Source organism: Bradysia coprophila, unplaced genomic scaffold, assembly GCF_014529535.1.
Source record: "Bradysia coprophila strain Holo2 unplaced genomic scaffold, BU_Bcop_v1 contig_297, whole genome shotgun sequence".
Lineage (NCBI taxonomy): Eukaryota > Metazoa > Arthropoda > Insecta > Diptera > Sciaridae > Bradysia > Bradysia coprophila.
Window position 1 is genome coordinate 1977786 of NW_023503555.1, and position 24193 is coordinate 2001978.

The 24193-nt window shown below is 33.7% G+C and overlaps 1 protein-coding gene and 1 long non-coding RNA gene across 3 annotated transcripts in view; both read left to right on the forward strand.

The window, feature by feature from the left end:
- Positions 1 to 24193, forward strand: part of LOC119078824 (E3 ubiquitin-protein ligase TRIM9) — a 123334-nt gene that overhangs the window by 21189 nt on the left and 77952 nt on the right. The gene's annotated exons all lie outside the window — the stretch shown is intronic.
- On the forward strand, positions 1471 to 23494 carry LOC119078832. Its single transcript, XR_005088068.1, has 3 exons — positions 1471 to 1678; positions 7965 to 7972; positions 23484 to 23494. It is a non-coding gene; the product is annotated as an uncharacterized LOC119078832 (long non-coding RNA).

The window sequence follows — 24193 nt, forward strand, 5'->3', positions numbered from 1 at the left end:
AATTTCGTGTCGGCAAGCATCATTTCAGTATGGTGCTAACCTGACTATCACTCCTTCATTAATTATTTTACCAAGGCATGTAATAATATAAAACATGATATCAATTTGATGTTGTTTGTTGTGCAATGTGTACGAGCAAGAATTGTGTTGTTGTTGTTGTTGTGCTGCACAGACCGTGTTTGTGCGATGTAGCACGAAAATGATGCAATATATTAGAATTTGCCTTTTGTTTTGATTATAGCAGCGGTATGTAATAAAAGGACGAAGGTGTGGGTGGCTGTATGCATATATATATGGTGACTGTGAGGTAATAATGTTAATGGTAAATATAAAAAAAAAACTGTACGAGTTGCTGTCACAAGTTATTTATATCATTATTTTCGATGTAGCAACGCAACGAAAGAATGACTGGGGAGAGTTATATATTGCTATAAAGTTGGAAGTATTAAGCGTAATTTAGTTGGCATTTCGATATTAATTTCAAAAACCTTTACCACCATGGTGCAGTAGAATTCTTTATCCGTTTTGCTTGCATTCTTTTACATTTGAATTTTGTAGGTAGCAAAAAATAAACTTTCCTATGAAAACGAATTAAAATACGAAAATAACTTACAGAATTGCTTTGGGGGGTTGAAATTTAAGCCGTAGGCAATTCCATTAAGGAATATGAGACGAAATTTTATTACGTTTTTTTTGTGTTGCAAAGTTGCAATTAACGGTACGAAACATGGAAATTTCTTATTTCTATATTTCCTGAGGTATTCTGTAAGTTTAGCCAAACTAAAGATAGATAAAGAGTAGATTACATCATGTAATCAATGTGAGGAATAGTATAAGTAATACAGGTTGGGTGACTGAATTGCCAAGTGTTTATTTAGACATCTCGTCCCCGTCGTTTCTTGTAACAACTAGGAATTTAAACCCATTGTTAACTATTTCACTCGTCAACTGTGGTGATAATGAATACCTCTCATAAAGCAGCCGACGTATCACGATCTAATAATCAAATCGATTACTTGAGTCGTTTCAAATTAATTTCTAGTGATTGTGGACAATCTTGTACTTCAGTTAACTTAACTTATTATCTGTTAGTATATAGAGAACACAAACTAGTGTTCCACGGTTATTTTTGTCATTGTTATCGATAACATGAAGGACATTCATATATGGTGTCCGAATTTCAGTGGTGACAGGCACAGTTACAACTTGAAGTAAGGGTGGTAATTGGGGAGGTCGAATTAGCTCCAATACCTGTATCTTGGCACCAATTTGGATTTTCTACGATGTGTGACTGACGAGATATATAATACCCTCGTTCTAGCCCTTCTAGCGCTAAATAACGAAAAGTCTTTTCGTATCAGGAAATGTAACAATTTGGCACAGGTTTCAAACCGTGACCTAATAAGAGACTCAAAGTGCCGTGGAGCACTGGTCTATCTTGTAAGCATGAAATAGTACATTTTTGTTACGAGTGATGAAAAATTCAGCTTTCATCACGAGTCACAAACGACGATTTTTGTGCTTGAAAACTGAAATGAGACGAAACCACAACACCATTAACAAAGAAATCACTCTACAGCCATTTCAACAACAAAGCATGCACACTTGATCGCGGCCGGAAAAATATATATGAAAATCCATTTTCGGCCGGAGAGAGCGTCCGAGAATAGTACATTTCGTACCTATGACTAAAAGTCATTTTTAGCGTGTGAGAAGTTTCGAATTCGCTAAAGTACTTTGTGCCACCGATAATTGAAATACGACTCTTTTCAGCACTCATTTTAGTGTTGTAAAGTGACTTATTTCAGCACCCGTTTGATGGGATATTTCAACACTCAAAGCAGTGTTGTTATGGAATTTGTATGAGTTATTACAACATTCGTTTTAGAAAATGCAAAGCAATGTGATCGATCAAATTTGAAGAGTGATTGTTTACCATGAAAATTATGATTTTTTGGGCATTTGTCTATTTCAATTCTCGGTTGGCACAAAGCATGATGTGTTACACGTATTGTAATGAGATTTTTTCAGCACACGACCCAAGTTTTCCTTACTCGCTCCGCTCGTAAGGAAAACTTGGGTCTAGTGCTGAAAAAATCAACATTACAATACTTGTAACACAACATACTATTATTGGCCGCAAATACCTCTCTCTGAGTAGTACAGAAAAATTGAACTTTTCGATCGTAGAATGCGTGTCGAAATCCGTCGAATTTCAGTCTTCAAGCACAAAAATTATTTTGTGCCACCGAGAATTGAAATACGACGGATTTCAATATCGATAACTAGATTGAAATGTCCAAAATTACAACACCCGTTTTCATGGCTTATTACAACACTCAAACCAGTGTTGAAATGAAATTCGTATGAGTTATTACAGCATTCGTTTTAAAAAAATGCAAAGCAACGTGATCGATCAAATTCGAAGAGTGATTGTTTACAATGAAAATTCTGAATTTTTGTGCATTTGTCTATTTCAATTCTCGGTTGGCACAAAGCATGATGTGTTACACGTATTGTAATGAGATTTTTTCAGCACGCGCTTCTGGTGCTGAAAAAATCAACATTACAATACTTGTAACACAACATACTATTGTTTATAAATCTATGACCTTCTTCGCAAATAAAGTTTAATTGTCTTGTTTACATTGGCTGATAGGAAATTTTGTTAAATATTTAGTGTTTGTCGGATCATGACTCTTCATGCGTTCAGAGAATACTTTCTCCCAAAGTTCGTATTAAAATTTTACCTTACACATGAAAGTTAACCTTCATTTAGCAAAAATGCGTGAACCAAATAAAGTCCTTAAGTTAAGGCACACTTAACACCTTACGCAACCTTTTTAATGTCCATGTTTTTCGGCTTTCTACAAAGATGTCAAAAAAATCAATTTACATAAAAGCAAATATTGTTGAAAAGAGTCACATTTAAAATCAAGTTTGCTTTTTATTCCAGATTAATATTTACTCACTTATAAATCAATAGCACTTTTTGCTGATTAAATAAAGAGAAGAAAAAAAAACTTCTAAATTGTGTGCGAGTTGCGAGTTCAATTCGACTGATGACTTGTAACCACTAAAAGATTGGTAATTTTTTTTCTTCTTTCCTTTTAGTTTTTAACGATAAGAATTTGAATATGCAAATCGATTTAATGAACTGCTCATTAGCTGTGTAGTAAAAGATATTAACAAAAATGTTGAAAAGTTTGCTCGTTTTCGAAAAAATAAAAATTCTTCTTGCCATTGGATTAGTCAGTACAATGCAGATCGGTTACATGGATGCTACATGTATTAAGTTCAGCCATTCATCTATTCAAAGCTTTCTGGGCTTATAGATAGAGTTGCTTTTAATGCAAATTGTAAACAAAATTTTCCATGTGCATACGTATACCAGTCCACATGGAAACTTTTGTGACTCGCATTGTTAGCTGGTATTTGAATAAGAAAATGAATGGCCGACAGAGTTTTACACATATTTTCGGGTGCTTTGAGTATGTACACATTTAAGTACGTCTATGCACGCAAAAATGAATGGAAGAAAAACAAAAGTTAATTAAACATAACACAGGGTACGGAATGTGTTCAAATTCATGGTTAGTGGTTGTATACAGTGTACGTACAATGTACACCTTTTATAGAAATAAATCATTACAAAGAGATTGTATAATCCACTTGCATATTCAAATTCATATAGTCGGAATAAGTAGACGATTAATTATTTGAAGATTTGCCAAGCATATGAAACGGTTATATAGATAGTCTGAGCTTAGTCATCATTGTTCATTATTCATGGATATAAAATCGTGCTACACTTCAAAGAGAAGAATGGAAGCAGCAAATATTACACAAAAGTTTTGAATGCAGATAAAATGTTGACTTACCAGTTCATAGATAAATCGCTCATCTAGCCAGTTAGCCTGAAACATTTTTGATTTTTTAGTTCAAAAAGATATAAAGCTCAATTTGTTCAACAATATTAGTCTTTGTGTGCAATTATAGTTTCTCTGTTTAAGTGGTTGAAACGTCGGAGAAATCCAATTTAATATTTATCTTACCATTGTCAGCTGCAGAGTAGATCCGACAGATATTTCGTTAACACAAGTACCATAACTCGAGCTAAATTTCGAATATGAAGAAAGGGTACATTTGATTCAATATTCTTACTGAAGGTATGGATCGTTTCGTTATTTGGTTAGCGTTTCAGTTAGTATCTTGGAAACAACGATAACAAGAATATCCTTTGCGTTTCCATGCGACTTGTGATTTTGAGAAATTAAGTCGAAAGCACCTCAACCAACTCTGCAATTGTCCAATCAACACGAAAATGATCAGAATTATAAGGGAGAAATTAAGTCGTACTTTTTCTGGCTGTTGTGAAACGAAATCATTTGTGGAAAAGTTGTTCAGACAGATTCTGTTTTTTAACAATCTCCTTATAAAGGAAATATCAATAGGCTGTTGTGTGATTTACTTTGATCAATTTTGTTTCCTTTCACAAACAGCAATCGTATCAGCGTATACACGATATAATCAGTAAATCTTATACTTCATTTGTTTAAAGCTTTATATTGTGTTTGCTGCAAAATATTTTACTTTATTGCTTTTCACACACATTCTGCTACATAGGAGAATACTATCTAGAGTTCATCGCTTACTATTATCATCGTTGTCGATAACAGATGAATGGCCGTTTACTGCGCTTAGTGATTCTACTATGCTAGTTTTTACTCAACATATTGTTTCCCTAGGGTGGTAAATAAGAGAACATTTCTTGCTGTCAAAATTTATTTGATTTTGTTGAATAAAAAAGCGTAGATTTCTATGAGTTTATGATGAGAAATAGATTTACTCGGGTGAATGTGTTCCTGGTACAAGGGTTTGCGTAAATTTTCTTGATATGAGGCGAAGCCGAGGTCAATAAACACACGAGCAGAGTTATATTTTTTCGTAAGGACCATGTGCAGTTTTAACTTGAAGATGGTCGCAATGGTGACATTACAGAACAAGATAATATAAAAGGACATTAAATCAATAATTAAATGCTTACTATCGTATTCTGTAATCTTTTTTTACCGAACAACATATAAGCGAAGGTTTCACTAACCAGTTGAAGTAGGATATTGCACGGGTCTACCAAATGCGGTAACAACTCATATTTTTATGTATACGAGAATAAAATACATTCGTTCAATAACGCATTTTGTAGACCAGTTCAATAATCTGCTATTATTTCCACATTGAACCTACAGGAACGGGCAATCAAAATTCATCTTAAATTTGCTTCAGCTGATTGACGAACCCGTGAACGAATCCATATAAACATTCATAGCCAATTTTGTTTGATGAGTGAGACCGATGCAAATCAGCTGAAGCAAACTTATGTTGGATTACCATTTCGAGTAAAACAACTACAACTAGTAAAAGAGAGAAATGTGCTGTTTTTTTCCAGCTGAATTCACCATAAACTCACACTATTCTTATAGTGAAAGGGGCCAGGAAGAGAAGCTACTCTGAGTAACTCAGAGTGCCTCTACGACGTTGACGTCATTTATGTCAATGAAAGTGTAAAACAGGTATGGTCTATTGTCCGCCCGGAGGACATAAAAATTTTCGTACTTAAACGCACTCATTTTCATATTATTTTGACATAAAATGTGAGTGCGTTTAAGACGAATTCGCCGATCGACCATACCTGTTCTAGACATTCATTGATTTATGTGCGCCCATAACACGTATCAGTGGATCAAAAACAATGTTTAAGTTGTGTTTTGACAGATACAAGGAAAGTATGTTTGTGGAGCAGTTGTAGCTTTTAGGTTTTTAGGAATTCATTCATTTTTTAACGTGTGACCGTATAGAAATACAGAGTTTTAAATACTCATGAAAATTGGCAAATTTGAACGTGCTACACATATAGCACAGTTGCCTTTATCACAATCAATGATTTTATATTTCCAATTTCGGAAATAACATTTTGATTGCCAATAACTAAACGCAAGTTAAGCCAACAGTTCAGTTGAGTTGATAAGGAGTTGATAAACAATTCAATACAAAAATTACGTTTAGTTTCGCTCCGAAAAAAGTACAAATTTGAATATCGCTAGTTACTTCAAGCAAAAAAAAAAACGTTCTAAACACCATCGTCACAAATCACACTGTACCTATAGTATAATGGTGTTACTGCTCGTACACATAATTTTGTTATCTGAAATTTATCAGGCATGGTGCATTACGACGTGTTACATAAAATGCTTCATTTGTTTTCAGTTTACTTCGTACACATAAAGGCTAAGTCCTATGTTGTGTAATAATTTGTATATACACAGATATACAACTGTTGGCAGCGATATAATTTATGGTGTTCCATGTTCAATATGTTTTGTTTAAAGCAACTTAAACAGCAAATCCTTTGAATAAAATTTTACGGTTGGGAAATATTATTTTCCATGGTAGGATGAGATTAATTCTCAAGTAATTGAGACAGACTCGATTCGGTATAATTCGAACAACAACAAACATATCGCTACTGTATAGCAGACACCCTCCACCCTGTTTCGATCTTAGAATATATAACTTAGAACAATGACTCCCGATTTAAACAAACCTGTTCAAATAACTCTTCTCGAGAGAAATGGAGAACTGAAATATTTATGAAATTCGTTGATTAAATAAACGCATCCATCACAAATCGGTGTGTCGTTTCCTCGGGGTCCGTATATTTATCATAAATATTTTTTGTCTTTGAAATTAAATACACTTACAAACGCGTAGAGAGACGGGAGGGTGTCAAAGCAAAGCAATTCATCGTTAATTTTAATCTCACTTTCCGGAACGGCGTAGCATATTTCAAGCGATATGCCTTTTGTGCAATATGAAGAATGTGAAAGAGAAGTGGAAAGGAAAATATTTGTTTACCACCTTTTTTTTGTATTTATACACCAAAGGTACTTTAAATATTTAACATTACCAACCCATATTATTGTGCTCAATTGAAATTTATAGAATCTACAAGGAATTTATTCAAATGATAGATCTCTCTCTGCGCAGTATATATATACACATCTAAACAGCTATACGAAGGAATAAATCCTTTATTTAAACGAAAACGTATACTGTAGATATGTGCTGTGTATTTGTCGAATGAATTATATATTCTAAAGGAATGCAAGATATGGGATATTCCCCAGTGTTGGTGTCTGTATAAATCCATATTGAACGTGGGTACGTATGTTCGTTCCTAGCTCCATGTCTAACTAATACGTGTGTTTATACGCTTACTTCCTTCCTATGTGTAACTCCGTGTTACAGTTTGTTTTTTTCCTACTACCCGATCTATTAATATGTTTGTGCGGAAGCGAGAGCAGGAATGTGCTGCGATGTTGCTGTGTGTGAAAGAAAAAAATACGTGAAGTAGTTGACATCGATTGAGAGAAATTGTCTTGTGAAAGTCCCCTTTTCCTTTATTCTGTTTTTTTTTTTTTACCTGGCAAAGAATATTTATCTGTTCTCGGTGTCGAAAATGTTTTTACAAAGGGTCACAATCTCATACCGTTTAGTTTATGGATTTGATTCGGCAATAAATACAATAAAGGAAACGAAAACCATGACTAACTTAAGAATCCATTTGGTTGTGGCAATGTCGAGGGCAATGTCTCAATTTGGATATTTTTTTATTTTATTCAATATTTACGTACAGCTCCATTGAGAAATTATTTTTGAACTGTCTCTCCATGGCTGATCATCAAAGGCAAATGTCACAGCGACACATCACTCGACCATGTCAATTAAGACGACCCGCACGATTGCACGCAATTAACAACGATTTATGTTGTGTAATTATGTTGCGAGACTCGACGTAATTAATCGGTTGATGAGCTTTCGTGTTTGCTTACCTAAAAATTTAAGCGGATATAAGCGGCAGCTAATTTCCATTTGGTGTTTTAGTTGGAAAAGAGCAAGGAAAGTATACAATGTGAACTATAATGTGAGGCAAATTGAATGAATTTAGAGAGGAATGTTTGAACGAATGAAATATATGGAAAACTCGAAGGTTCGCCCGACTGTAATTAATTGAATAAGGATCAATGAAGTTCGGTTGTCGGAAACTTATGGATTGTTAGTTTTTTCCTCCACTGGAACACAACTTGGTATTATTCAAAACCGTCGACATTCACTGATTGTTCTACTACTTCTGTTGTTTAAACAATTCTCATGCAAAATCTTTTACTTCATTTGTTGAAACAAACATTTTGCTATAAAAGGAAAATGAACAAGATCTTATTTCGCTTATTCTGATCGTTGTTGACGGTAATAGATGAATAAAGTCGTAGGTCGTACGATATCCATGTATAACCTTTTCCCTATGAGGAACGAAATGACCTTTCCTTCATCCATATGATTTTTGAAATCTTTTTCTACAATTTATACGACCCACCGCCCACTTAAACTGTTTCGTAAACTCACTTAACTTATGTTAATGCACAATAACAAGGTGTCTAGCAGTTAAAAAGCAACCATAAACAACCATGACTAGAACGTGTGTCGTTGCTTTTAATAAAAACCGATTTGTAATTTTCAGTTAACGATTCAGCATACAACTTGGATACTTTGTGAGAAAAGTATAAAAAGAGTTCAAACGATTGAAAAAACTGCTCACGATTCGCAATCAAGATCTCGCTTACTTTTTGTGTGTTATTCACTAAATATTGAAAAGAAAACGTGTGTTCGGGATATGTGATAAGAGTTGGGTACAATGTAATATGTATATAGGGGCCTCCGTTGAAAGAATAAAAGATTTACAATCTAAAAGGTGTACTTAACACCGATTAATGAATTCAATCGATATGTGGAAATCACATTGAATTTTAAACGAAACTCTGCCTTCAAGCTGCCATGAACTTTGTTACGCGTTCTACATCCAACGTTTGCGAAATGGGAACTGCACAGAATTTTACAGAATCCCATAAGTGTAATTGATTATCTCATTAAATTTGCATTTCTTCTCAGTCCATTGTGTTCCGTATATCGCACGGCTCGTTGTTTATAGTTAAAATGTCTGATAACGTATTTGATGCAATTCGACAATACCATTGTTGAATGATTTTCGTATAGACATTATGTACTACACACGTTTTATGTTCGGAATGAATTGCAAAAGTACCTAAAAACACAGTGAAGAACCTTTTCAGTCGTTGATGGAAATTAATTTGCAAACGTTCGCTTTGATTCTAGAAAATTGAAATTATATTGAATCGTTCAACGATTCGGAATTCAATCATCGGAAGGGTCGAACTATTTTGTTTTTATTGATTTAGAAGGAAAATAACGGCAACAACAACTGAGAATGGGGGTTGACTTGTAAATGATGCTGGATTCTGATTCCATTCAACCCATTACTCTGCTGCAAAAAAAATGTTTCTCTTTATGGGTGGAAAAAATTCGATTTTTTTCAAAGGGTCCCCAAGATACGTTTTTCATTCGTTTTGTTCGTTCCATTCGCTCCACTTGTATTTCATTCATTTTTGGGAGAGCATACATTTACTAGTTTTTCCCACATTTTCCAGAATTTTTCCAAATTATACCAAAAATATTTCGAGTGAAAAGTAAGGAAAATCTAAGAAAATTAGGCAAAAAGTTTTCCCAAAAATAGACCTTGTGTATCACATAACCGTATCTTTACATTTCTTCTTCTTTACACGTACGACTGAGTGCAATGACATTCTTTACGCCTCTTTTGTTGACAACATGTGGAACGATGTGGGGCGTAAAACAAATAAAATATTTTGGTGTGATGATTGTGATCTGAAAAATCAATTTTCTTTATCGATATAATCATTAAATCTGCTACTTCATTTGCTCAAAGTGTCGCTTAGTTTTTGATTCAAAATCATCTTTTACTTCATTCGTTTAAACACACATATTCAGAGCACGGAGGTCATTTTGCCTAGTTTCGTCGTTGCTATCTTTAAGAGATGATGGTTCTGAAAGGTTTATGTTAACAGTTGTTATAAACAGGCATCGCCTCGAAGAATTTTCAAATTCAAATTCTGCAACAATTGAAAATGTTTTCTGCGAAAATGGTCCTGTCTAATTATAATACCTTTTGTTACATGACTAGTACATACCGTAAATAACTTAACATTTTCTTAATTTTTAAATTAGCTTTGTAGAGAAAATTTGCCGAATCCCAACGAAACGGAACACAGAATTATTTAAATAATTTCCCGGTTATTAACTGTGTATACGTAACGTACAGCTCTCGTCATAATCTTGATATTATTAAAATAAAAACCAGAGTAATTTCATGTTAATAATAAGAAAAAGTCGAAAGAATTTTTTGTTGTTGCTGAGTCGAAAACCCTTACTTGTTATGCATAGAATCCCACTTTCTTTTGTGTTTAAAAACTTGTTATTTTAATGTTATATGAAAAGAATGGGGAATAAAGGGATATTGCTTCAACATTATGAACAAGTTTTTTTTGTTGTTGTTGCTGCTTTCGTCTTCTACTCGTCTTGTTTGTTATTATTTTTTGTTATATTTTTATGGATTTGCGTTTCCATAACGAAATTTTATGGCAAAAAAATATGTTAAATGAATTTTAGAAAAATTATTCACTTTTTAAGACTCATAAACGATGTAATTTATTGTCAGTGTGGATACTTACATTATATTGTAAATATTTAGGACATTGCCGACAAATTTTTATTATGATATGCATGGATAAGTCGTCAATTTGTTTATGCTTTTAAGGCGTACTCATAAAAGAAACTGTAAGGAGAGTAATCTTTAATTTATGACTTTTCTTGAAAGAGAAGATAAACGAGAGATAAAACATTGCGTCGGTGGATCTCCCAGCTATTTTCTTTTGCAAAATGGCCCGGATCATAAAAAAATGTTCTTACTTCAACTATCTATTGCTGGTACTTGAGATTGAAGATCTGCTTTTATAGAGTAGTGGTAGCTATCTTACGGAAACTGTAAGACAGTTGGTCAAGACCTAAGACTTGTAACTGATGGCATACCTACCATTCCCAGGGGTGCCATTTTCGCTTTACGAATAGTTTTGCTCAAAATTACAATACACACATTTTCCATTGAATTGGATTGGTCTTTAAGGATTCATAACCTACCGCCCATGCAGTCCATACAGCCCATACAGAATTTGTATCCGTAAAAGTAATTCTTGAGCTGAGCTCATCATATTTCGGAATTAGAATAGTTTCGTGTTATTAGTGAGAATGGATTTCCATTTAATATTTAAAGTCGATTTAATTGATTGAGATGTCATTAACTCCATCATCGTGAAAAAGTGCAATGATATCGATTTCTTTATCTATGGAGAGTTGGTTGTTAGAGTGTTAAGTGAACCGTGCAGAAGTTCGAATCTACTACTTCATTTAATTTGAGAATTTCAACAGATTCAATCCGAATCTTTTACTTCATGTGCTGGAATAAGCAACTTGCTATAAAATACCACATTTGCTGGAGCTCAGTTTACAGTCAAACAATCAAACGTTGTTATAGTTTTGGGTATAACACCTACAAGGCCTCTGACCATGCCTACCGTTTCGAGAACAACAATATTCTGGAACGTTTCACTACTTTTTTACTGTCATCGACGGTAGCTTATGCTCGATAAATACAAATTCTAGCGAACTACGACAAATCGTCAAATTATAGCCCACAAAGAATTTCTATCCGTAGAAGTAATCACCACGTCAATTATTGACACTTAGATCACGATAAAAAACTAAAAGTGGGATTTGTCCGTAGCGCAGCTCTATTATTACTCTGCTGATACGCTGATTTTCCAGGAACAACTAATCCATTAATGTTATACAAGAAAGTATGGGTAAATGAAATGTTTTCTAGAGATTCATCGAAAATTCACCAGAGACTCATCGGAAATTCTTTGGTGATTCACCGGAGATTCTTTGGCGATTCACCAAACATCTCGCACAAAAATGGCGAGTTTTAGATCTTATCAATCTGTGTAGACGTTGAAATTTTTGGTATAAATTAAAAGCTTGGAAAATTGAGAGTTTTAAATACATGTCTTGTGATTGCTGATTCCTTCCTTTCGCGTTTTGCGATTTTTTTTGTCTTTGCTAAAAAATGATTGACTTGAACCCCAATTCCCGAAATAAACCTCTCATTCCCCTAATAACTGTCTGAATCGAAATTGTACGTTGATTTGTCTTTTTTAACCAAAAAATGAACCCACTTCCTCCTAATAGGCTTAATAAGCAAAATACAACGGCTGGGGTTATTTCAATTATTTCAGTGTATTTTGTAAGCTTCTTTCATTTCCAATTAGTATAATTCGATGTTTTCAAATTGCTATGACCCATTTAACTAACCGAGTATCGTAAAGCATATCAAAAACACCGAACACAAAAAAACAACAATAACAGCAACGTCAACCAAAACCCCGGAATCAGTCTCATTAAATTACAACCAAATATTCCAGAATTTTTCGTTTAAATCCGTTTTCCAAGCCAAAAACGTTGCATGTGACATTTTTATTTAATCATGACAAAAAAAAATAACTTTTTAACCCAGCGGTAGCAATTTAATATAATTACAGTATTTTATATACAGAGAACCATCTGTTTTTTATTCGTTCCATAAATTACCGATTATAAAGAGGATCATAATTTAGTCACCATTTAGCCATATACAGTGCGATAGGCACGTGACGATATAACACACAACATAACGAAATTGTCTAATTTTTCCTCTAAACAAAAATATGTTATAGGCGCGCGACCAAAGAGCTATAATATGTTCTAGTCGCCATCCGACCTATTATCTAACGATTGTATTTTTGAGCACATAATTTCTATGCTATGAATTATTAATGATATCGCGCGGTCGCCTATTTTTATTTCATTAGATGTTGCCCGAATATTCAAACATCAGGAAATTGTTTTATTGACATAAAGCCATTCATCAATATTCCATGAAGTTTATATTACGTGGATATACAACTAACTTAGAAGCATTTCAAATATTATAATGAACCATAGTTAGCAAATCAAATACAATTCTCAATTAATGGGCGAACCTATTAGGTCTTGAGCTGAGCTGACCATAATTCGGAATTAGAATAACGAATAGTTTCGTGTTATTAGTGAGAATGGATTTCCATTTAATGTTTAGGATAACCAACGTCGATTTAGTTGGTGTGTTTGATAACGAAAATGTTTCTTAATTGATTGTGATGTCATTAACACCATCATCGTGAAAAGGTGCCATGATATCGATCTCTTTATCCCTAGAGAGTTGGGTGTAAGAGTGGTAGGTGAACCATGCCAGTAGAATGCCGTTTAACATTTCACAGACGATGATTTCATCTGTTTTAGTCTTATCTAATCTACTACTTCTTTTGATTTAAGAATTTTCAATGGATTCGAAGCGTATCTTCCACTTCATGTGCTGGAACAATTGGCTTTAAAAGGCAACATTAGCCAGAGCTCATCATTTATTTTATCGGGTCCGATACCTCACTAGGCACATTATAAAAAAGTCCACTGGAAAATGGTTACTTCCGATTTCGGTGGTCTGGTTTTCAAAAGAATCCCTCAGGCGAGATTGCCTACGTTATGTTGTTCATTAAAGATGTTTGCTTTTCAGCGGGTGAGGAGTGTAAATAATTGATTTAGGCAATATTGAAAATATAATTGTTATGAAGATATGAAGTGAAAGAAGTCCAACCTGCCGGTCGACCAGTGATAAATCCTCGCTCTATAACACGCAATTGCTCCAATGTTATAAATATACGAAAGACACACTGTCATAGGGAAAGAATGATGTAAAACTATAAAATAGTTGGACACAAGAACGGATAATCTTTCAAGCGTTACGAACTCAAAACCTCTCCTAAACTGACCAATTCAAAACGAACACCAAATTAATTCACATTGTTGAATGGCTTGTATGGTTACAAATACACCACAACATTTTCTTCATAAACCTTGACTCTCGAGTCCATCCAAGCTCAACAATATTAAAAGTGCAAAAAAACACTTACGTTCATCCCAACACTTTAATGAATCCAACCACAACTCGATTCGCTCCAGATGTCTCCAATTTAAATTTTGACCAAAAAACTATATTGTACACTGTGTCGTCTGCCACATAATACTTTCATTTCATTAATGAAAAACCCATTTCCATTCACTCTGCCGTAACGAACATGCATATATGTACACACAGGGCACAAAAAAAAACCTCAGCAAATTCCCAAGAGAATCCATGAATTTTGAAAGTAACTACATCGATGTATGTGTATATGGTGCTTCTCCTGCTCCACCATTCCCAGTTACATTTCCACAATACGTTCGACTGGGCTATAAATAAAACACACTAGGACCATGTATCCTTTTTCTCGTACGATTATTTCGTACGTTAAATTATCATCATATGTGTAGTAGATTCGGTATGCTCGTTTGAACGCGCACAGATATGTGTGTATAATATATACGGGGTACGGGTACATTATACACACGCGAAGTGTATAAAGACAAGAGCATATTGTACATCAAAAAATTTGCTCTGAAAAATTTATTGGCCAATATTCACGTATACGTATATAAAACAAGAGGGATCAGCACAAATTCTTATTTTGTACACGATTTACGGGCGAGGGCGAGAATAGGGAAATGTCAGCATTCAATGTACATTTTTATATTACACACTCGCACTCCCTGCATTTTTATTACCGAACATAAATTACGCAAATGTTTTTCGAATTAGCATATTTTTATGCTTAAATATGCGGTCTAATGTTTGATTAGCATTGGCCCGAAATGGAGAACGTTTTTTTTTTGCTCTCCACCAGTACTGTCGGAATTTTTGTTTTATTCGATAACATTTTTTCCTACATATTATTAAATGCGTCTGTTCCATACAAAGCGACCGGAGCTAATGCGCTTCGATGTGTTCGATAGGCAGAGTTTTTATTTTCCTCTTTGTTTTAATTACATTACATAAATTACTTGATAATGTTTATACGAAAACATAATAAACAGAACCCACTTTTTTATGTACATTAAATGGGAGATTTATAAGGCTAATAAGAAAGAAGGAAAAAAAATTACAATAAATCGCAAGAGAGAGATTATGGCTGGTCTTCTTTCTTCCAAAAAAAAACACGAGGGAATAAGAAAATTGACAGAGAAAACGCTGTAGTAATCTGACTGAAATATCTTACTATCACGGTTGGTCAATACAATAAAGTGGTTTGAAATCTGACACAAGGAAACACTTTCTTTGGAACGACAATGTGTAAGAAATGAAAGAAATCTATTTGGTTTATCAGAAAATAAGGTTTAATATTGGGAGATGATATTTGCACCCAGGTACAAATAGTCTAAAATGCACTATTTGTACTCAATTTCCGAAACTTACAAATTGGAAGTTCCAATAGAGTAAGGAATTTGTTCTCTCATTATCTGTCCGTCAAGCGAGTCGCCAGCGGTCACCGGTGGGTTTTTATTTTTTTATTTTTACATGTTGACACACGTGGATTATACCCCCTGAAAACCCGTGCTTCCACCTTCGTGATAAACACATACTAAACGAGCTAACCTTAATCTATTGTTAGGCCAGTTTGTCCAAGGAAGATTTAAGTTGCTTCTCACGGAACACTCAATTGTTAGGCCAGTACAAGGTAGATTCAAGTTGCTACTTACGAAACATTCAATTGTTAGGCCAATTTGTACAAGGAAGATTCAGCTACGAAACACGCAATTGATAGGTCAGTTTGTACAAGGAAAAGTTGACTGTTGGTGTATGGGTGCAAATAGTGCATTTTAATATATCTTCAAGATTTTTTACAACCGGGTGCAAATAGTCACTTCGTTTAATAATTCGTCTGCCATGAAAACATCGTACCGCTTTTTCCGAAACATTATTTTGGCGCATATCAGTCGTATAGTTTTTGTAGCCCTTCTTTCATCGTATTCTTTTACGAACGAACTACTCTCGAATTCAACTTTTTTTCTAAATTATTTCTGATAAATTGCATTAGAAAATTCAATCTAACTGAAATTGGCTAAAACATCTCAACTGATTCGATCTGCACCGTTTCGTACATGTTCCATAACTTTTGAAATTAGGGAATCAAAACCCTCTCTTACCGTATCACCGTGCAGACTGTGTACAACTTATATAAACTTATGCCATATACACCCATATTTCACCCCAACTTGACGGGTTTTCATTCGTACGTTTTATCTAACAATTTCATTACACTCGAGTGTGTAGTGAAATTGAACGATGAACTCAATAAAACAATCAGATGCAACAGGAAAATCTAGCGGTGGGTAATGTTGCTGAGTTTCGTTGCGAATTACATTTGTAATTAAGATTCGTAGTTACATTTGTTGTATTTGCTGACACAGTTTAGGAAAGATTTTTTGGTATTAACAAAGTCCTCAACAAGATAAAATCTTCCATAAGATGACTTAACATTTCTGCAGTTAAATGAGAATAACAATGAGAATCAAGAATGACAATAAAAGACAAAAAAATACAATCAAAGAGGAACAACCTCTGTGGAAGACAACATCTTTTAGTTGGCGCCCAATAATTCTACAGATAAAGAACTAAACTTTAACAAAAGTTCCAAAACGTAGAAGATATGGAGAGAGAGAGGAGAGAGAGAAGAGAGAGAGAGAGAAGAGAGAGAAGAGAGAGAGAGAGAAGAGAGAGAGAGAGAAGAGAGAGAGAAGAGAGAGAGAAGAGAGAGAGAAGAGAGAGAGAGGAGAGAGAGAAGAGAGAGAGAAAGAAGAGAGAGAGAAGAGAGAGAAGAGAGAGAGAAGAGAGAGAGAGAAGAGAGAGAGAGAGAAGAGAGAGAGAGAGAAGAGAGAGAGAGAGAAGAGAGAGAGAGTTCGATCCCAGGTTCCTTTAAATGATACCTTTGAAGATGAAGAACCAGTCATTCGGTTTCGTGGTCATTCTTAACAATGGCTGTGTGAAGGTTGAATTCCAACATAATTATAGAGACTGTTACTTCTTTTGATCCAACCTTCTTAAAACAGAAACAAAATCTTTTACTTCATTAGCTAGAACATACGTTTTACGATATAAGCAAACAATTAGCTAGGGATCAAGCTTATTTTGTAGTCGCAGCCGATAACAAATGACATAACCAGAAGTTATTCAGAGTTCGTCTGATTGATTTAGTCTGTCATTTTGACTTTGTGTGTGAATGTATAAGATTAGAACTAAGAGTTTCTACCATTTCCAATTGAAGAGGGAGGGACTATCTTTGGGAAAACAGTTTCCGATATTGTCTTGAATTCTTCCTCATTTTCATTTTCCTGAATTTATAAAAATGTAAAAAAAATTTAAAGGAAATATGGGAAAACGTTGTCCTCAAAAGTCCTGCGTGTATGTGAAAAGAAGTCTTTTGTTTTTCACTGCAAATAATTCTTAAAAAGTCTAAATTTTCCGACAAACGATTTTTCATAATTTTTTTCTTTCTATTTCCAGGTAAGGCAAACTTTAATCTCTGCAAACATATTACGTAAGTATGCTGCTTGCTCAACACTGTGACACTATCACTGTATTTTCAAACGTGTAACCAGCTCCAATCAAAGCACGAAGTAACACTAATTTGTCCACTTTTTATTCGTTTTCAATTATTTATTCATAATAGACTTGTCCTCTGACTGTTAAGCATTTTAAGCATTTAACCAAGAACAAAAAACGATTCCTTTGAACATTACCGGTTGTTTAATTATGCTTGGTTACCGAAGAACAACGGTTGCTGACTAGCCAAATTGAATTTGAATGGAAAAAATCCCCAACAATTTTATTCCGACTATCAAAGATAATTAATCAATCAGACCCCTAACTGAAGTTCCCCCCGAAAGTAATAGAATTATGATTAATAGTACAGCCAGTATTGCCTCGTCAACCGTACCTAATTTATGATTTTTTTTTTCTTCTCTAACATCACCGCCATTATTGAGCCATAAAATGTAATCAAAAATGTCGAAATAGAAAAATTTGATTCGACAGACTGGAACATTAAATTTTATACGATGAGTCGATGCGAATTGAACTTGCAACCTTATCATTTCAATGAAAATTCTGCATCTGTTTCTAATTAGTCTTCATTAATAAAGACGCTAAGTGACGCTTTTCTAAACTGTAACTAAACACACTGTTGCATTATGAAATTGCATTTCACCTATGTTGTCGGCTTAACGTTAAAACTTTCGGTGTGTTGTCTCATTGCATTTTCCCTGGCAAGAAACACACAAATTACGTATTTCAACCTGCGCCAAACACACCGTCACAAAGGTTAAATACCATTCATTATCACCCTTTACGTTTACATAATGAAGTGACATGCAATTTCACTTAGTGATGTATACCACAGATTATACGAGCGTTGTTGGCACGGAATGAAAATTTTTCGAATGGAATATATTTGAGGTGAAGCAAATTTTTTCCCAATAAAATCCGTCGTTCTGAACTATTTATTTACCACTTGTTCGGTGCCTAGTTCACAACCTATTTTTTTTTGTGACATTCACCAATTTCGATTTCAATTAAAACCTTTCCCGTTTGAATTTTCGTTACCACAACACAGAGTGCACGTGTTCGTTAAACAGTTGAATAACATTTCGATTCAATATTCCCCATCAAATGCAAGATGAATGCGAATTTAAAAAGCTTCACAAAAATTAATCAGCAAGAGATGAAATTGTCTTTTACTGTTCAGCAAATATACACATCGTTTTAATCGACCCCATCAATGTCATCATTACCAAAATGTTAACATTGGAAAGCGAGGAGCTGTGTATGCAATGGAGTGGGTAAAAGAAACCGAACGATCATAAGAAAACACAAACGAACACAATTCATTCTTCTTTTTAGACCCGTGTGACGTGTTAGGGGCTAATTGGTTTATTGTGCTATTGAAAGTTCTACATCTGAAAAGTTCATAAATTGACAAAGAGTAAATTTGAAGCGGTTTTGAGCATTTTTTCATCTTCCAAAGGGTTTTTGTACGAACATCGAACACCGAAAAAAAAATATTACGATGACAAATGCAACGGTCAATTCTATTACTTCTTTTGTTTCAAATATAGATTTGATTTTAATGACGAATATTTAACTTAGTTAGTTAAACCTTCAATTATTCTGTATAAAATGAACATTCATCGGAGGGAACGATTATATCTCTCATCCCTGTTGATAACAGATGACTAGCCGTTCCGAAGGAGTAGCTTCACAATTGAGGCCCTTACCGACTATTTTTCGAAGTAGGACTTTTTGTGATTTTTGGGATTTATAGTGGATAAATCGTATATTTTGAGTGCGATTTTCCGAAGATTTTCTCTTATTTCCAAGTATTTTATCAGTTTCAATGAATTTATTAGAATTTTTTAATTCTCAAGGAGTTTTTGAAGATTATTATCGAAGAACTTTAGGAATTTCTTCGCAAAGGATTTTTTTGAGCGTAGAAGGATTTTCTATTTTTATCTGCCCCTCGACGTTAGCACTTGTTAATCAAGTCTGCACGAGAATAATCTAAATTTCAAAGGCATTTCAAGCATTTTTAAGGATTTTCTTTGATTCTCAAGAATTTTCCTAAAATGTGAAGGATTGTTTTGAAGATTGTCGACGAATCTTAAGGGTTTCCTAATTTTCTTTTGATTGAAAAAGGATATTTTTATGTTTATCTTCCCCTCGACGTTAGCAATAGGCAATCGTACGAGAATAACGTCACACTGTTATGAGGATTTTCCAATATTTCCTTTCTTCAATCTTCAATTTTGTCTATTTTCAAGCATTTTAAGGATTTTTTTAAATCTGAATGATTGCCGACAAATTAGCATTAGGTACACGAGTTCGTACGAACATAACGTCAAAGCGTCTGTTACGTTTTCAACTGGGTTTCTTCGATACGAGATTCATGTAACAGTTAATATGGTTTCTTTTCTACCCAAGAACGTATTTAAAAGATTGGGAGAGTAGAAAGGAGAGAAAAAAAAACTTTATTTAACTTTTATCACGCAACCTTTATAAACATACACTGAAAATGGATGTATAATATACGAATAAAAAAAAAATATTCCTTATACCATGTATTCACCCTAAGGACATAATATTTTGAATGAAATCACCATGGCATATAATCGCTTTGTGACTTTGGGCAAGTGGGAATGGTGATCACACACAAAATATAATGGCATTTTGTTATACACATCTCATTACAATATATATATATATATATATATATATAGTTTTGATAAAGCGGAATTAATAAATTTCACTTTATTTGAGATTAAAGAATGTCCGTTTAATTTAATTAAAGATCTCTTCAGTATCTCTTGCGAATGTAAGTATTCAATATTAAGTATGACAATATGAATCAAGGGGAATTACGATTATGACCCTTCTTGGTTTTCACTATCCAATTAAATAAAGAAATGCGTTTTAATTCTTTATTGTTTCAAACGAAGTTAACAGTTCAAATGTTAATTTTACACTGGTGTCTTAAATGTTAAAGTCTTACTTATAGTCTGATCAAAACAACTTATGATCAGAGTTTTATCAGATGTTATGATTTAAGTATTTATCTTTGAAAATAGTTTTAATGCTGAATTGCATTTTGGTATTCTTTTAATTAAATGCCAAATTGCATTATGGTGAATTTGATCTTTATTTACTTTAATCTTATCTGCTTTATTTTTGATATTCTCAATCATGAGAATATTTTATGCGTGGGTTCGCCAAATGGATGCGTTGCATTTGGTTCTTTGTTTTCTTCTTGCTTTGGTTCGGTTATCATAACTCTCCCTTTCTTTAATTCAACTACAGGTTGATAAATTTGTAGGGGAACTTTACGTTGTTTACAATAAATGATGCTAGAACCAATAATCACACATAGCAAAAGTGATATAATGATAAATGAACTATTCCTGTATTGAGTTTGTACATACTGTACATCAGTTATTTTGTCCAGGTTATTTATGTTTTGAAAATGTATTTGTTCAAGAGTCATGTTAGAGACATCCACTAACTTTTTCATTTCTTTAAGTACATTTGGTAAAATTACATGATTTACATATTTTTTATTTGAAATTATTGTTTGATTTATCTGAATCTGACAATTTTCGAATTTTAACAGATAAGTTCCGTTTAGTTGAATATTTTGGGTGTTGCAGTTTTGTATTAAGACATCTTTACTATTGACTATCAAGGCCGTATTTTCTGTTATTGTCTTTATAAATGTTTCGCGATTAATCTCGAAGTTACATTCAATCATTGGATTCTCAAAGATAGTCTGGATACATTTGTCATCTATTTTGTTTAATTGATTTTTGTATTTAGTGGGGTAGTATAAAATGTTATTTAGAGAAAGTACTCCTGTAATTTCTGGTTTCAATTGTAGATGACCATTTTTATTAGGGACGGGTTCAATGATGATATTAGCATAGAGTGTTGTTCCATAATTTGGTACACTTAAAATTAGTAGCAGAGTGCTGTTATACATGGCTATTCTTAATTGAATTTCAGAGAATTCGTCTAGGGTGATATTATTATTGATTATCTCATCATAGGTGAGTATGTCTCTACTGAGAATATTTAATCTAGACATTAAAATTATTTCTTTCAGTTTTTCAATTTCACTGATCAAATCATTCATATTTTTTCGTATAAGTATTTCAAAATGAAGTTGATACATTTCTTGCTCGAATTGTGACATAGCGTGAAAGAATTCATCAATTTTGCTCATTATTTTTTTATTAGACTGATTGATGGATGAGGATATGTTTTGTAATTGTTTTGTCATTTTGTCGTTGATAGTAATTTGTTTGTCATTATTTTTTATTAATTTAGTGTTGGTCAATTGTAAATTTACGAAATGATTTTCAATGTTCTGTCTGTCGTTATCGTCCATCGTTCCATAGAGATATTTAAATCCTGTACCAAACGCGTTTACTAGTCCTCTTTTGACACGAGAGTGAGGGATTAGGGTTAGGTACTCTTTTTGTAATCGGTCAAATTCTTGAAGTAACTCGGGGGAATGGTTATTAGTACGATCGAGGCTTGATTTTATCAGTTCAATATTTATTTCGTATTCGGTTAGATTAACCGTGTGGATAATGTATCGATATGAAGACACTAGTTGAGTGTAATTTGTTTGGATCAATGTGAAACCGTTGCCGTGTGTCAAGTCATGGATTTCCAATGTTTGGGATTGTATTTGTGATAGTGTCAGGAGGATCCCTAGGAGGAAGTTCTTCATTAAATTCTTGTTCAAATTTCTTTTTTCGTTTAAATTGATCCTTATGTGAAATTATTTTTGTTGCAGTGTTTTTAATTTTTGTCTTCGAAATGATTTGTCCTTTAATTTTCTTGTATTTGTTTTTCTTATTTTTAGGTCCAGGAATAATTTTCAATAAAGTTGGATTAACGTCCTTGTCTGCTCTATTTTTATTTAATTTGTCAATAATTTTTCTCTTTCTGTTCAATGTCAATTCGTATGTGTCTTGGAAGGTTTGTGGGTTTGAAGAGAAGTGTAAATCGGAGGGTTTCGATTGCGTGGTCAAATGAAGAGTATTGTTATAATAGAAGAGGGCTTCGTATTCAAAGTCGGTATAATATGTGCGATCGTTAGCTCTTTCAGAGTTTCGAAGAACGATTATTTGCTCGTTCAGAGTTCCGTGTAGGCGTTCTATATCCGAATTTCCGGTGTGCCTATTGCTAGTAGTGGAATGATAAGCAATGTTTTTTTCTGTCAGGAATGTAAAGAATTCCAGGCTATTGAGTCCTCCTTCGTTGTCGAAAGTGACATTTTTTGGAGTACCCAAGTAATGGAAGATACGAATAGTAGCATTTAGAAGTGATTTCCATTCTCTTGTTTCTATAGGTTCGATTGCTGCAAATTTTGAAAATTTGTCAATGCAGCTGAGGAATTTTCTTTCGTTTCCTGAGAACCATATATCCATGTAGAAGCTTTGCCTTGGCTTATTAGGTGTTTGCGTTAATTCAAAAGGAAGTTTCACGGGTTGTCGATCGATTTTGGATATTGCACAAGTGTTGCAATTGTTTATCAATTTTGTAATATAAATTTTTAAATTTGGATAATAGAAATCTTTCTTTAAAGTTTGATACGTTTTTTCGATACCTGCGTGATTGCTTGTTTTAAAATGAAATAAATTTATTTTGTCCAGCAGATCTGTTTCATCGAGATTTATCAGATTTTTAGTACATACTTCTAAATTTGTTTTTATTTGGATGGATGCAGTATACGTTTGGAATTGATTATGTAATTCCAGGGTGTCAAATATTATTCCAGTTTTTATATCAGGGTGAGTGGAGATGCATTCAGATAATATTCTGTCAAAGATTTCGTTAGTGTAATTTATTTCTGAGATCGTAATGACTGTGTGGTTATGTACGAATAAATTCGTTTGTTCTGACGGTCCAATAGTCATTTTTATTTGACGAGTGAAATAATTTAAGGGTTTTTCAGAAATAGGAAGGTAATATAGATCGTCTGATTCAGCGCTGTGCTGAGTATCTAGAGATGATTCGTTATCATTAATTTTTAATTGAGACGGTGGGAAAGTCAGCGTTCGTACATTTTGTTTACAAATGTATGAATGGGAATAGAGACTTTTTTTAGTTTGGTAGAAGCGTAAGCAATGGGGACACTGTACGTCTGTCGCGTTTTTTCTTTCTAGAGCATTTATTTCTTCAGTAGGAAGTCGAGATAGAGCGTCAGCTATAACGTTGTCTTTTCCTTTTATGTGTGAGATATCAAAATTGTATTCGTTCAAACGAATTTTCCATCGTTGGAGTTTAGCATTTGGTTCTTTCAAATTAGATAGCCAAATTAATGCTTTATGATCAGTTTGTAATTTAAATTTGACTCCATAGAGATAATGTCTGAATTGTTTACAAGCCCATATTATTGATAAGAGTTCTCTTTCAGTAGTATCGTAATTTTGTTGGGCTTTATCCAAGGCTTTACTTGCATAAGCAATGGGTTTGCCTTTTTGGGATAGGACTGCTCCAAGAGCGAATAAGCTTGCGTCTGTAGTTAATGTAAATATTTCATTAAAATCGGGGTAGACGAGTATAGGGTCAGAAGTTAATAAAAGTTTTAAAGTTTCGAAGGATTTCATACTTTTTTCATTATGAACTATCTTCTCCGTT